The 13,952-nt window shown below is 44.8% G+C and overlaps 1 protein-coding gene and 1 long non-coding RNA gene across 5 annotated transcripts in view; both read left to right on the top strand.

Annotated features, from left to right (window-relative positions):
• Window positions 1-800: 800 nt before the first annotated feature.
• Window positions 801-5,383, top strand: LOC141584057 (uncharacterized). Of its 3 annotated transcripts, none has more exons than XR_012516980.1 (4): window positions 801-977; window positions 1,135-1,214; window positions 1,300-3,559; window positions 5,307-5,383. It is a non-coding gene; the product is annotated as an uncharacterized LOC141584057 (long non-coding RNA). The 3 variants fall into 3 exon arrangements; XR_012516978.1 differs by lacking the exon at window positions 5,307-5,383 and having other exon boundaries at window positions 1,300-2,876; window positions 3,465-3,551; XR_012516979.1 differs by lacking the exon at window positions 5,307-5,383 and having other exon boundaries at window positions 1,300-1,395; window positions 2,759-3,452.
• Window positions 5,384-9,825: 4,442 nt separating this feature from the next.
• FBXW7 (F-box and WD repeat domain containing 7) overlaps window positions 9,826-13,952 on the top strand; it is a 227,986-nt gene continuing 223,859 nt past the window's right edge. For both annotated transcript variants that reach the window (XM_074396821.1, XM_003927974.4), the window contains exon 1: window positions 9,826-10,979. The gene's annotated coding sequence lies outside the window, so the exon portion shown is untranslated. The remainder of the gene's footprint in view (window positions 10,980-13,952) is intronic.

Consider the following 13,952-nt stretch of genomic DNA (forward strand, 5'->3'; position numbering starts at 1 on the left):
TGACAGAATAAATTGAAATTGAGCATCATCTGATAATATGCAGTAAGAACGTACAGCGATGAACATCATCACTTTGGTGACGTTCCTGTTAAAAACAAACATGTTGAAACTGAGTGATGTTCCATAATAACTAGCTGTAATCGTCAAAGGTACTGAGGTCATGAAAGTCAGAGAAAAACTGAGGAAATGTTTCAGAGAAAGGACACCAAAGACGTGACAATTAGATGCATCACATATTCTAAAGAGGATCCATTATTTTTGTTATAAGAAATATTACCGGGATAATTGATCAAACAATGGTATTTCAGGATTAGATGTTATTAATTATCAAGGTGGGGAGGCTGAGGCAGGAGAATCACTTGTACTCAGGAGGTGGAGGATGCAGTGGGCTGAGATTGCACCACTGTACTCCAGCCTGGGCAACAGAGCGAGACTCCATCTCCAAAACAAAACAAAACGTGTTTTGCAATGACGACGTAAGGGACTCAAGGCCAACTATCTGGAGACCACAAACTCATACATTAAAAAATACTCCTGAAATTAAATTGCTAGAATTTTTTAACCACAAAAAGCAAAAAAAGGAGACTCAACATAGTACTGATACTTGTATGCAAAGCATTTGAGGAAATTGCCGTTTAAAGGAAAAACGAATAGCAGTTACTTCTGAGGTTTAGAAAGTGGCATTTCATCTCTGAGGTAGATGGTCCTTTTGTTTAATAAAAACATCTTTATGGGTGTGTCAGACACCGGTAACTTTCTACCCTATAAATATTCTTCCTTCTTTGCTTATTAACAGAACTCAAACCTCACTTTGGACAACCATGCTCAGGGTCTTCTCAGCCTTCTTTAGAGCTGGGTATGGCCTTAAGATACCACTCTATCAAGGAGAGCTAAACAAAAGTGTGCTGGAAATACTGGGAAAATAATCAGTGTGGATGTGACTCCGGAGGATTGGCAGCTTTTTTGCAAGTCATCAGGTAACGGGTTTAATGATAAAAGTCAACATGACATGGATGGTAATAAAGATGGCAAAGGAAGAGAAATACCCTGAATATGTGATGGTATTATGAATATCATTGTATATTGTTGTAATGTTCAATGTTTCTGTATTTTGTGTGTGTGTGTGTGAGACAGGATCTCATTCTGTTGCTCAGGTTGGAGTGCAGTGGATGGGACAATCACGGCTTACTGCAGCCTCAATCTTCCTGGGTCAGGTAATCCTCCTACGTCAGCCTCTCGAGTAGCTGGGACTACAGGTATGTGCTACCACACCCAGCTAACTTTTGCTATTTTTTGTAGAGATGGGGATTTCATGGTTTTACCCAGGCTGGTCTTGAATTCCTGGGCTCAAGCAATCCATCTGCATTGACCTCTCAAAGTGCTGGGATTATAGAGGTGAGTCACCATGGCCTATAAAAATATAGGCCATGCTTCTATATTTTTAAAAACTGTCACAATGAAAATTTGAAAAATGACAAATAGGATTGAAGGTTTCTAGAATGCCATTTGTTTATCCTGAGAACATCCTCAGAAAATATAGATTAAATAATTTTACTTTTTTTGAGATGAAGTTTCACTCTTGTTGGCCAGGCTAGAGTGCAATGGTGCGATCCTGGCTTACCACAATCTCTGCATCTGGGGTTCAAGTGATTCTCCTGCCTCAGCCTCCCAAGTAGCTTGGATTACAGGCATGCACCATCACGCCCAGCTAATTTTTGTATTTTTAGTAGAGATGGGGTTTTACTATGTTAGCCAGGCTGGTCTGGAACTCCTGACCTCAAGGGATCCGTCCATCTCGGCCTCCCAAAGTGCTGGGATTACAGTTGTGAGTCACCATGTTTGGCCTAGATCAAATAATTTTGGATGGTAGTGGCTGGGGTCAAGTATTGAGGCACATTCTAGGTATCAGATTGTATGCTCCATGAAAGCAGGGACAAGTTCTTTTTTTCCCTCTTCTTATCACTGTATGTCCAGCACTTCGCTCTAGTGTTAGAAAATAGCAGGTGAGGCCAGGAGTGGTGGCTCACACCTGTAATCCAAGCACTCTGGAGGCCAAGGCAGGCAGATCACCAGAGGTCGGGAGTTCAAGAACAGCCTGACCAACATGGTGAAACCCTGCCTTTTTAAAAGAAAGAAAGAAAAAAAGAAAGAAAGAATTAAAAAAAAAAAAGAAAATAGTAGGTGATAGTAAGATTTTATTGACTCAATACATCACTACCTTTTAGAAGTTAAAACAAAAATTTACTAATAATATTTATAATAGCTTGTCCCTTTGGTAATTCCCTATTGTTCATTCAATAATTTAACTTTGAATTTCAAGCCAGAACATTTTAAAGCCTTTGCTCTACAAGCTTAGTTACATTTAAGCCTACCTTAACATTTTATGGTTATTTTTAAATCTTTTTACTCAATTTTTAATTTTAAAAAAGCTGGATTTTATCAATAAAAATATTTCATGACTATTTATGACAAAACCAACTGGCTTGTATCCTGAAGGACTCCTCTGAAGCTTTAAGGTTACATTTTCAATAATTATAAGTGATTCAAAGTTATTTTATTTTCTATTAAAACCAGTAGTCATCTATTATTAATTTTCAGAATTTATCTTTTTTGCAAACCCTGACGATCAGAAAGGTAACAAAGGGGAAATCTCATCATTAGTCTCTAAGTTTTCCAGGTTGATTTGTATTTTTATTATTTTATTTATTTATTTTATTTTATCATTTTATGACAAAGTCTTACTCACTCTGTTGCCCAGGCTGGAGTGCAGTGGCATAATCTCAGCTCACTGCAACCTCTGCCTCCTGTGTTCAAGCAATTCTCATGCCTCAGCCTCCCGAGTAGCTGGAATTACAGGTGCACACCACCACACCAAGGTAATTTTTGCATTTTTAGTAGAGATGGGGTTTCATCATTTTGGCCAGGCTGGTTTCAAACTCCTGACCTCAAGTGATCCGCCTGCCTTAGCCTCTCAAAGTGCTGGGGTTATAGGCATGAGCCACTGTGCCTGGCCTGTTCTTATATTTTAAAATATTATTAAATTCTGAGAGCCTCTAACATTTTACAGTACTACAAATTTATTAAGAAACTCATCACCAAATCCAAGGGCATTCCTGCAACATTTGACACTGTTTTATTTTGTAAAACTCTTTCCTCAGCTATTAAGGAAGTATGGCGATTCTTTGAAGAAGCAATAGGAACCAGTGACAGATTGGCCATAAAGGATAAAGGGGACAGTAGAGAAATCTAATTTTTTTAAAGCAAGTTTTCTTCTATTTAACCCATTTTTAGTGCTATTATTTATGTTGATTTTTTTTTTAATTTCCATTTGTATCAATATTAATTTGATCCTAAATCTGTTAGGCTTAAAATAGACTTTATTCAATTGTAGAATAAGAGGGCTGCCACGTGGAAATGAACAATATTCTATAGACCTTCGGAATTAATTTACCTTATTGTTCCAGAAGACAGAGTCAGTGTGACATAATGGCAAGCGTACTGTATTTGAAGACTTGGGGTGGAGTCCAGGCTTCCTATTTACTTGCCCTCCTGACTCTGGGTAAGTCAATTTCTCTCGGTCTCACCTTCCTCCAGTTTTAAAATATCACTGATTCTAAACAAAGAATGCAGAGAAAAGAAATTAATGAAAATAATCAAATATAGTATGTTGGGAAAATAGGCCAGGCAGTGACATGGATGGTATATATTTTATGTTAATGAGTGAAATTTTAAAAATCCATAAATTGTAGCAGAAATGTTAGGAGAAAAGAAAAAGCCATTGTGACTTTTAAAAAATCAGTGAACCTGGGAAATGAAAAAATATATGCAGGGAAAACAATTACTGACATGGTTGCCTTGAGAAAAATACAAAGCAACAAAGACAAAGTTTAGTTTTAGAGATTCAAGAGAATTAAAATTTTCTTTATATTCTCAAAGGAAATGAAAATACAACAAAAATAAAAACCACCATGAGGGACTGCTGGCCATCACCTAATAGTTGAAAAATTACATTATTTTGGATGGTAAAGAAATAAAAAGCCCTATAGGTCTACTTTTAAAAAGTTTATTAGCTGGGTGTGGTGGTACATCCCTGTGGCCTCAGTTCCTTGGAATGCTGAGGTGGGAGAATCTATTGAGCCCAGGTTGAGGCTGCAGTGGGCTGTGTTCACATCAATGCACTCCACCCTGAGTGACAGAGTGACTTTGCCTCAAAAAAAAGGAAAAAGAAAAAGAAGTTTATAGGGTGGGCATGGTGGCTCACACCTGTAATTCCAGCACTTTGAGAGGCTGCGGCAGGACAATTGCTTGAGTCCTGGCATTGGAGACCAGCCTGGACAATATAGAGGAGCCTAGCGAGGACCTAGAGTCCCTGCCCTAGGTTGCAAGGAGGCACAGCTGGGGCTGCACACTCCATGGAGCAGGTGGGAGCCCCACTCTCCTGGGTGCAGGACCAGGGCAACTCTGCACTCTGCACCCTTGTGAGGGGTGGTGAGGGGGAGTAAAGGGAAGGAAGGCCCTCTCGCACCTGCAGGCCCAGGTTGTGTGTTTCCACTGGCTGGCTTCTCCCTGCTCCCAGTGCCTACTCAGATCTCGGAGGCGGATTGGGGCCAAGCCCAGGCACTGTCACAGCCCGGCTGGGTATGTGCAGGCTTGGGGAAATGCTGACATGCCAGCCCCCTGCCGCCTCTGCCCCCTCTAGATGTTGGGCACCAATAAGCATGGGAGGGAAGCAAGGGTTGGCAGGGCTGAGGGCAGCTCCGCACTGGCCCCACAGGCGCCCCTCTGCAGGAATAGCCTGGGTGCCATGAAAAGTGGTAGGAGGCTGGGCATGGGGGCTCATGCCTGTAATCCCACACTTTGGGAGGCCAAGGTGAGCGGATTACGAGGTCAGGAGTTCGAGACTAGCCTGACCAACATGGAGAAACTCCGTCTCTACTAAAAATACAAAATTAGCTGAGTGTAAGTGGCACATGCCTGTAATCCCAGCTACTCTGGAGGCTGAGGCAGGAGAATCACTTGAACCCAGAAGGTACAGTTTACAGTGAGCCAAGATTGCACCACTGCACTCCAGCCTGGGCAACAAGAGCAAAATTCTATCTCAAAAAAAAAAAAAAAAAAAAGTGGTAGGAGGCAGACAGGCTCCAAGATGGAAAGGAGCGGGTCCCCAGTGAAGCCCCACTTTTAGGTCAGGGAAGGCCTGAAGCCTGGGGGCTGGGTTGCCAATTCTGTAGAGGAGAGGGGGAACTTGTGGTTTTTTTCTTGGGCCCGCCCAAGGAGTGATCAGTGTGCACTTCCTCCCCTCTGAGGCCCATAAAAGCCCCAGGTACTGCCAGGGCTGAGCAGACCATGGATGACCAGCTGCAGAGAGGAGCTTCATTCCCTGCTGCTGGCTGAACACTTATTAGGATGACCAGCTGTGGAGAGCAGCTACTTTCTCTGCTGAGAACTGAACACTTATTGGGATAATCTTCCTGCAAAGAGGAGCTGCCCTCTCTGCTAGGAGCTGAACACTCATTGGGACAATCTGGCTGCAGAAAGGAGCTACCCTCTGTGGGTCTCCTCTGAGCTGTTTCATTAATAACATCTTGCTCACCCTCCACTTGTCTGTGTACCTCATACTTCCTGGTCACAGGACAAGAACTTGGGACCCGCCAAATGGTGAGGCTAAAAGAACTATAACACAAACAAGGCTGAGACATCGCCCTTGCTTGCCACATTGCGGGTGAAGAGCTTTTGGGGAGCCCAGACCTGTGAGTTCCCCAAACCAGGGCTGTGACTCCCTCTTTGGGTCCCTGCAGTTCCTGGCATCTCCAAGTTTCTGGGTGCCAATGTGTTCCCTGGTGCCACCTGTAGAAGCTGCTTGCAGTATGCCTGGTCCAGCCACAGCTTTGTAGAGCCAGCACACCTGGAGCTGCCTATCCCACTGTAGCAGCTGGTGTGTCTGACTGCACAGTGACCAGACCCCACGCTTGCTCACAACATGCCTCCCCGCTCCATGCCTCACTTGCCCTTGGCAGGCGTGGGATCTAGGCTGATAGCATAATCTGAGTGCAGCCTGCCAGGCTGAGTCAGTGGGCCTCAGCAAGACTCGGGTAAAGGCGCCACTGGCCACAGAGGTTTACAGCTAGAAAAGCAACACTCTGAACATCCCATAATATTACTTTACCTGTTCAAATGTGGACTATGAAAGGATATTGAAAAGTTGGGTATCTCAGAGACTTAGATGTTAAATAGATAATAACACACCATAAAAGTGGAAATCCAAATAGCTAGTTGTATACAAAAAGGTCATCAACAGCATCAGTAATCAGTAATGCTAGTTAAAACCACAATGAGATACTACTACATACCCACTAGACTGGTAATACTGAAAAAGACCAACAATGTCAAGTGTTGTGAAGGTGTGGAGCAATGGGACTCATACACGCCTAGAGTGTGTAACCCTCTAGAAAAGAACTTGGCATTATTTATTCAAGTTTATGATATATATTACCACTCTCAGGTATATGCCCTATAGAAACTTACGGTAGATGTGATGGAATTCATACATGAAGAATGTTCACATTAGCATTTATAAGAGTCCGAAACTGGAAACAACCCAGATGTCCATCAGCAATAAAACCACTAAACATATTGTCACATACTGTGACAATGAGACATTGTAATATGCAGCAATGAAAATGAACACATTACAGCTATGGGAACAACCTGAACAACGTATGAATTAAATACAATGTTGAGCAAAAGCAGCAAGAACAACGGGTTACATATTATATTGTTCCAGTTACATAAAGTTCAAAAGAGTGAAACTAAACAACATATTGTTTAGGGATGCATGCTTGCAACAAGACAATAAAGAAAAGCAAGGAAATGATTATCACAAATGTCAGAATAATGGCTACATTTAGGAGGGAGGCAAACAGTTGTGTTCAGGAAAGTCATGGGGCAGGGAGAGGGACTTCTGAGTTCCTGGAAATATTCTATTTCTTGACCTGGCTGATCGGTTATATAGTGGTTTCCTTTATAATCACTTATTATACTATATTATTGCTTTATGTATTTAAAGTATATTTCACAATAAAAATGTTAAAAGTAATTAATATACTGTGGATAGCATTTCTGGAAAGCAAAATTCTGCCAGATAATTTAGCTTACACAATCTGTGACAGTAAAACCCACTGATGTGGAATAACACTGATTAGTTTCTCATTAGAGTTCACTTTCAAGTGTAAAGGCCAAAAACCTTATACGAATCTCCTTTTGTTGTATTTTAACACAGTATGTAAATCTTTATCTTAAATTGATGAACCAGAGAAAGAACTATTAGCTAACAACTTCAGATTTTTTGGAACTTTGAATTAACTAGCTAGTTTCTCCTCTGGATTAATAAGCATACAAGGAACTAAAGAGATTCAGACCAAATTGGAAATGTGTGAACTTCCTTCTCTCCAGTCTCCAGTTGCAGCTGTTTCCTCCCGTTATCAAGCTGGGTGCTGAGGTGGGTATCTAGCCTAGTAAGCTTAGTGTGCTGTTATTAAATACTTTCTAAGTAGGTGGCTCAGGGCTCTCCTGAGTGCCCTTCTGTTCTACAGCACTGAGGTTGTAAGGTGGAGCCACCGACAATGAAAACGGTTCAGGCTGCTGAAAACCCCTATGTGGAACACACTTAACTGGAGGTGTTATCTGCTGGGCTGCAGAACTCTGATGTTTCCACTCTTTTCTGTCAAAGCCCACAAAGCTTAAACTCTCTGAGGTGTTTAGCTTCACAAAATCCCCTAAATCTGTGTATTTTACTCCTTTAATTTCCACCATTCCCCTGATGTAAGATAGGAAGAGGGAGAAAAACAAAAAATATTTATTTTGTAGTCATGTGAGACCATTACTTGTTGGTCTGATTAACTGTGAGTCTCATTTGGAAGGATGCAGCAGGGATTGGTCATGTAAAGACAGAAAGATCCAGGGTAATTTAAGCAGGATTTTTTTTTTTTTTTTTTTGAGACAGAGTCTCACTCTGTCACCCAGGCTGGAGTGCAGTGGTGAGATCTCGGCTCACCGCAACCTCCGCCTCCTGGGTTCAGGTGATTCTCCTGCCTCCGGAGTACCTGGCGTGATCTGCCTGCCTCGGCCTCCCGAAGTGCTGGGATTATAGGCATGAGCCACCGCGCCTGGCCTTAAGCAGGATGTTTAACCTGGCTCTTGCAACTTCAGGTCAAGGGCAGTAAAGTCAGATGCTAGCCTGTGAGATTCTCCTTGGTTTTGCCACATCCTCCTTTGCCCCTCCCACCACCTTTCCTGTAGCATTTTAATGAACAGGAGCCTTAGGATTTACCCAGTTAAAAGTTTCCTTAGTCTACCGTGTGCAGATGGTGGTGGCAGTAGTGACAGAAACCCAGAGCTTCCCAAATTTGTCTATAATACACTTGCTCCTATCTCACCTCTCCTCCAGGTGGAAATACTTGTAATATCCATTACTACTGTTTTCAGAGGAGGTGGAGTGTACTAGGGTGCAGCGACAGAATTGTGAAATTTGCTTTCATTATTGCTGCTGCTTTACTGTCTTTCTGATACGATTGACCATTCTCATGCTATTCACTCAAGACAGATTTCTCAGGATTCTGATCCTTTTTTTTTAAATTTCTTTTCCTGGAGAACTACACTTGAAACTTCATGAGTTTTTACTTGACTTTCCTTTCCAGGATAACGTCTGTAGGAAAAGCTGCATAATAGTAATAATATTTGTTTTAGAAAGAAAATAACCTTTGAGTCAGACCTGAAACACAGGCCAACATTTCTTGATAACAATGTACACTGATGAACCAAGACGAGAAGCTCTCGAAAGCTCCAACCCGTAAGAAAGAACGATTCGTAAATGTGAGGCACTATTAACGAAATTCTTCCCTTGACAGTCAAAAATCCTTCCACAATCTCCCGGAGGATGGCTCCCTTCCAATCCTCCCTTCCCGCCGCCCTAACAATCTGCCCAAGGATGGGTTCCTTCCCCTGCCCAGCATTTCATGTGCTTTTCCACTGAAGACTCAGGTTGTGACTCTGTACTCAGGCCGCTCCCCTGTTTCCTTTCATAGCTAGGGGGAGGGGAGGAATGTATTACAACTCATTTTTACAGTGCACTGCAGTTTACAAAGCGCTTGCACTTCCACCATATCCTAGGAGCTTCGCGAGTGCCACGTGAGAGAGGCATTCATTCATTCATTCATTCATCAAACATTTGCTCGGCCCGACCACACGTTATCCAGCGCTGAGTCTCACCGCCACGCCACGGGAAGGGTGGGGCGCTCTCTCCCTGGAGCAGGTGCAGTGGATCAGGCCGTGGGGTAACTCCTCGATCAGTCCGGCTTTTCGAGAGCCTGTCTGGAGCCAAATGCCTCACCTTCGGGTGGTGCGCGCAGCTGCCTGAAGGCGCGGCCTGGGCCTCCCTCCTTCCTCCCAAAGGAGCAGTCCCACCTGCCCCGCAGGAAACTGCTACAGAGCAAGCTCTCCGGGCCGCCCTCGGGTCAGGGGTAAAATCGGGCGGCAGCTTAGGCTCGTCTCAGCTCCTCCCCTTCCTCTCTTCAGTTCTGACGCGGCCGTAGAGGCGGCAGCGGCGGCGGCGGCTGTGAGTCCCGCGGCCCGAGGCGCACCCACCCGCTCGCCGATCCCCACTTCCTCTTCCCTTGGAGCGTCATCAGAGCGCGCCAGAGGCGCCCAGGGCGGGGTGGCTGGACGGGGAAAAAAGGCCCACGGAGGAAGCCTCAGAGCGGAAAGAAGAGGGAGGGGGAGGAGAGCGGTTGCTAGGTAACTTGCGTCATCTGCAGGCGCCGCTCTCCTCCCGCCCCTCTCTCTAGAGTGAGGCGAGAGCCCCGCACAGAGCGAGGGAGACAGCGAGCTGAGCTCCGGGCGCTGCCGCCGCCGCCGCCGAGAGTAAGAGCGAAGGAGCATCCGAGAGACTCAGCCCCTCTGCCCTGGCCGCCGCTCAGACCTTCGCCCTCACCTGGGTCAGCGGGAGCCGCGGCCGCACTCTTCTCCCCCCCTCGCCTTCCCGGCCGGCAGCGGCGGCTGCACACGCCGGAGCCGGAGCCGGAGCGCGAGCCCGAGCCCGAGCCCGAGCCCGAGCCGGAGCCGGCGGCTTGGGGGCAGGGAGGCGGCCACCGCGGGCCGGGACTGGGTAGCTGCTCCGCGGTGAGAGAACGCTGAGGAGGCGCCGGAGCTTCTGCCTCGTCCCGGGGCGTGGGGCGTGGGACCCCCAAGGTGTAGGGAGGGGGGTCCCAGCCGCAGCGACACATGCGGGAGCCGGGAGCGGGGGCGGCGCCGAGCGGAGCCGGCCGGGTCCCCCGCCTCGCCGCCTCTTCGGCCACCCGCCCGGGTCCGTAGCATCTTGCCCCGGAGTGTATGAACCCGGGCCCCAACCAAGCTCTGCAACCACCCCCCCGGCCGGGGGGACGGGGACCCCGATGTGAAGCGGCGGCTGGGGCGGCGGAGAGAGCGGGACCGACGCCGCCGTCCTTTCCTCACCTTCCCCCTCCCCTCCGCCCCCTTCGGGGGTCTTCTCCCTTGGCCAGTCGCCGGCCCCCCGGCTCCTTGGCTGGACTCCGGGAGGAGTTCTCAGAGCCCCCCTCCCCCGCCCCAGCCCCGAGGGCGGCGGGGCCGGGGGGGACCCGGGGGGCCGGCCACAGCCTCCGCCCAGAGGAAACTTTATAAAAACAAAATCCGGAGCCTCCCAAACGTGACTGTCCCGGGAGAAGTGGCCCTGGACGGGCAGGAGTCGCAGCCTGAAAAGACCCAGGAAGAGGAAAAGAGGTAAGCGGGGCCGCCGCCTCCTCTCCCCCGGCAGCACGGAAGAGACCCGAGTGGCCGCCTGGTTTAGCGACACGAGCACCGCTTCTTTCTCAGGACCGCGCCGGAGCCTTCCGCAGCTGCCGCCTCAGCCCGAAGGAGGAAGGGAACCAACCCACTTTCTCGGCGCCGCGGCTCTTCTCTAAAGTGTGAGTGGCCCTGGGAGAGGCAATTGAGGGGGAGAAAGTGGGCGGATGCCGGCGCGTCCTCCTGGAGTTTTGCTGATGTTCTCCAGGAGTGCTGGGAATCGTAAGAGCGTCTAGCTTTATTCACAGAAGGGCGAAGGTGTTAGGGAGGCCTGTATTTTGTAACTTTTTAGCTCCTTGTACGAGTAATGCAAGTATGCAGGTTTCTCTTGGAGGAGTTCTTTCTTCGGAGTGAATACTCGCACCTCTCTGGCCAGTAATTGGCAAAGGGAAATTGAGGGAGCCAAGAGCATATGTGCGCACAGAGGCCATCTGTATCTGTAACCTTTTCCTGGTACTGTGGGTGTGTACGGTGTACTTTTTGTTTCTAGGGTACTCTTGCATAGGTTTTCAAATGAGAGCCACTTACGGACCCCCGAAAGCAAAATTCCCTTTTAAAAAAAAAAAAAAAAAATCGAAAAAACAGTCTTGGGAGATTTTCATGTCAGTACCTATTGGTACAGGAGTTAACCTTCTCAGTTCCTGGGTGTGTCAGGAGACACTGTAACTTCTCCGTGTGTCAGGAGACACTGTAACAGATTTCACTTAGGAACTTGAGTTCTTAGGAATCACAACTTATTTGGGGAAGAGCATTTATCACGTTAATCATTTTATAAAAGTGATTTTTTTTCCCTTCACCAAATTTTTAATCTTTTTTTGGAGTAACATCTTAAAATGACAACACTTTTTGTTGGAGGTTTTTCTTTTTTGAATTATCTTTATTTCTGTATCAATTTAGGATACACTTTTGATATTCTTTCAGGAATGACTTTTTCCTTCCATTGTTTTAAAGTTGAAGTCTGTAAAACCTTTGACTTGCATTTTAGCAATGTTCTCAAAGTACCGAATTAAAGTTTCATGAAAGTAATTAACATCATATACAGACCTTAAGGGTTAAACATAGAGCAGAATTTTATGTAAGAAGGCAGAGACAGTACTATACTGAGAATTGTGGTCCATCTAGACAACTGTGTGGGCTCATTCTATCTGAAGCCACTGCTGAGAGATGCTTTGTGGTAATGAATGTAAGCCTGGGGTTATCAGTTTATCTCAAGTTCTCCATTCAGGATCTTGATTAAATTTATTTAAAACTCTCTCAAACTTAACAATATTTGGTCCTGTTCTTTTAAAGTAATGAGTTCTGCAAGTTTATTAGCCTCTGTATTATGTGGCAGTTGATTTATAAATTCTATGGACAATTCATTTATATATTCCATACCTGTGTCCTTAAATTTTCAGGACACAGCCAGAGTTTGTGTTTCGAGAAATACCAGAGCGAGCCTCAGTTCATCTTTCCTTACTTTTATAGAGTTTTTTTATTTCTACCATCAGTTTCCCCAACTCTTGTCTTAGAATAATGTCTCTTATTTCTTTGACCACTTTTCCCTCCTCTGGAACTTCTCCCACTGTATTGTTTTTCTTTAGTTGCCTTATTATGTTTTGGTAAGGAACCTTAAATTCTGTCTTTTAAGTGTGTACTGACGTGAAGATATTGAGTAGTGGATGTAATGTTAGACTTTGAATCAGAGTCATGTATTTTGTTTTTCACAAAGATATGATAAAGAGAAATGTAGTCATGTAGAACCTGTATTTTGAGAAGGAGGGGAGGACAAACTAAGAAACAAACTATAGTTTGAATGTAGGTTACACTCTGTCAAAGTTGCTCACTAACTTTTGGACCTACTTTTATTGCTTTAACTATAGAATGGTTAAAAATTATGGTAATTTTATTTTATGTTATTTTGAGATGGAGTCTCTCTCTGTCACCCAGGCTGGAGTGCAGTGGTACAGTCTTGGCTCACTGCAATTTCCGCCTCCCAGGTTCAAGTGATTCTCCTGTCTCAGCGTCCCCAGTAGCTGGAACTACAGGCGTACGCTACCATGTCTGGCTAGTGTTTTTGTATTTTTAGTGGAGATGAGTTTTCACTATGTCAGTCAGGCTGGTCTCAAACTCCTGACTTTAAATGATACACCCACCTCGGCCTCCCAAAGTGTTGGGATTACAGGTGTGAGCCACCGTGCCCAGCCAGAAATTATGGTAATGTTTTATTGCATGTTTGGTAGAAATGACAATGTATTTGGGATCCCTGTCTTTGAGATGCTTTGACTTGTGGGTGGTGGAGACAATCAAACACAAATTGCACGAAGCTACAGGAAAGGGGAGATAGACCAATATTTGTCTAAGATCACACTAGATGTTAGATATTATATGGCACTTTATAGATGTTAATGTATTTTTACATTTTTCACTAGTGAATTATAGCTTTTGGACATGTATGTGTAGAACTAATTGAAGTGTTAAAGCAGAATCTGGAAAGATTTAGGAAGAAAAGAGCAAGTGGAGACAAAATATTTAAGACTTTTAGAATTGGAAGGCATAAGGGACAGATAAAATTATGAAGTTGGTCTGAAGGGAATACAGATGGAGGTTGTTGAGTAGTGTTAGGGTCAATTGTGTTTGTGTAGATACATGATTACAGCTCAAATAAGCAATTGAGAAGAGTGTTTCTGAGAGAGTAGTTTCAGGTGACTGGGGAGAAATTACATTTTAGGCAAAGCCATTGTGCCTGGATTGGGGAACCAACATTTTTACATCATAGCTCTTGAGCTATACAGAAGGAGTGAAAAAGATGCTTAGTGTGTTGCTAGTAGCTTCTTACAAAAAAGAGTTTGGAAATGGGACAGTAAACTTTGTTTTGGATGTTAAATTGTAGGGCAACAGTTGGATACTGGTGTAGTTTCCAGACAGCAAGATAGTTCAGCAGGTAATATGCTGAAAATGTAAAGTTGGAATTATTTTCAAAATATTTAGGTTTTCCAGAGTACTGATGGAAAGTGAAGAGCTGAAAAATGGGTATTTTTAGTTAGGAGTGGAAAATCTGAATGAATGAGACATTCCCTAAAATAGTTATTTTAAAAGTGGATAAGAGTTGAAGT

The sequence above is a fragment of the Saimiri boliviensis genome, chromosome 3 (genome assembly GCF_048565385.1).
Source record: "Saimiri boliviensis isolate mSaiBol1 chromosome 3, mSaiBol1.pri, whole genome shotgun sequence".
Lineage (NCBI taxonomy): Eukaryota > Metazoa > Chordata > Mammalia > Primates > Cebidae > Saimiri > Saimiri boliviensis.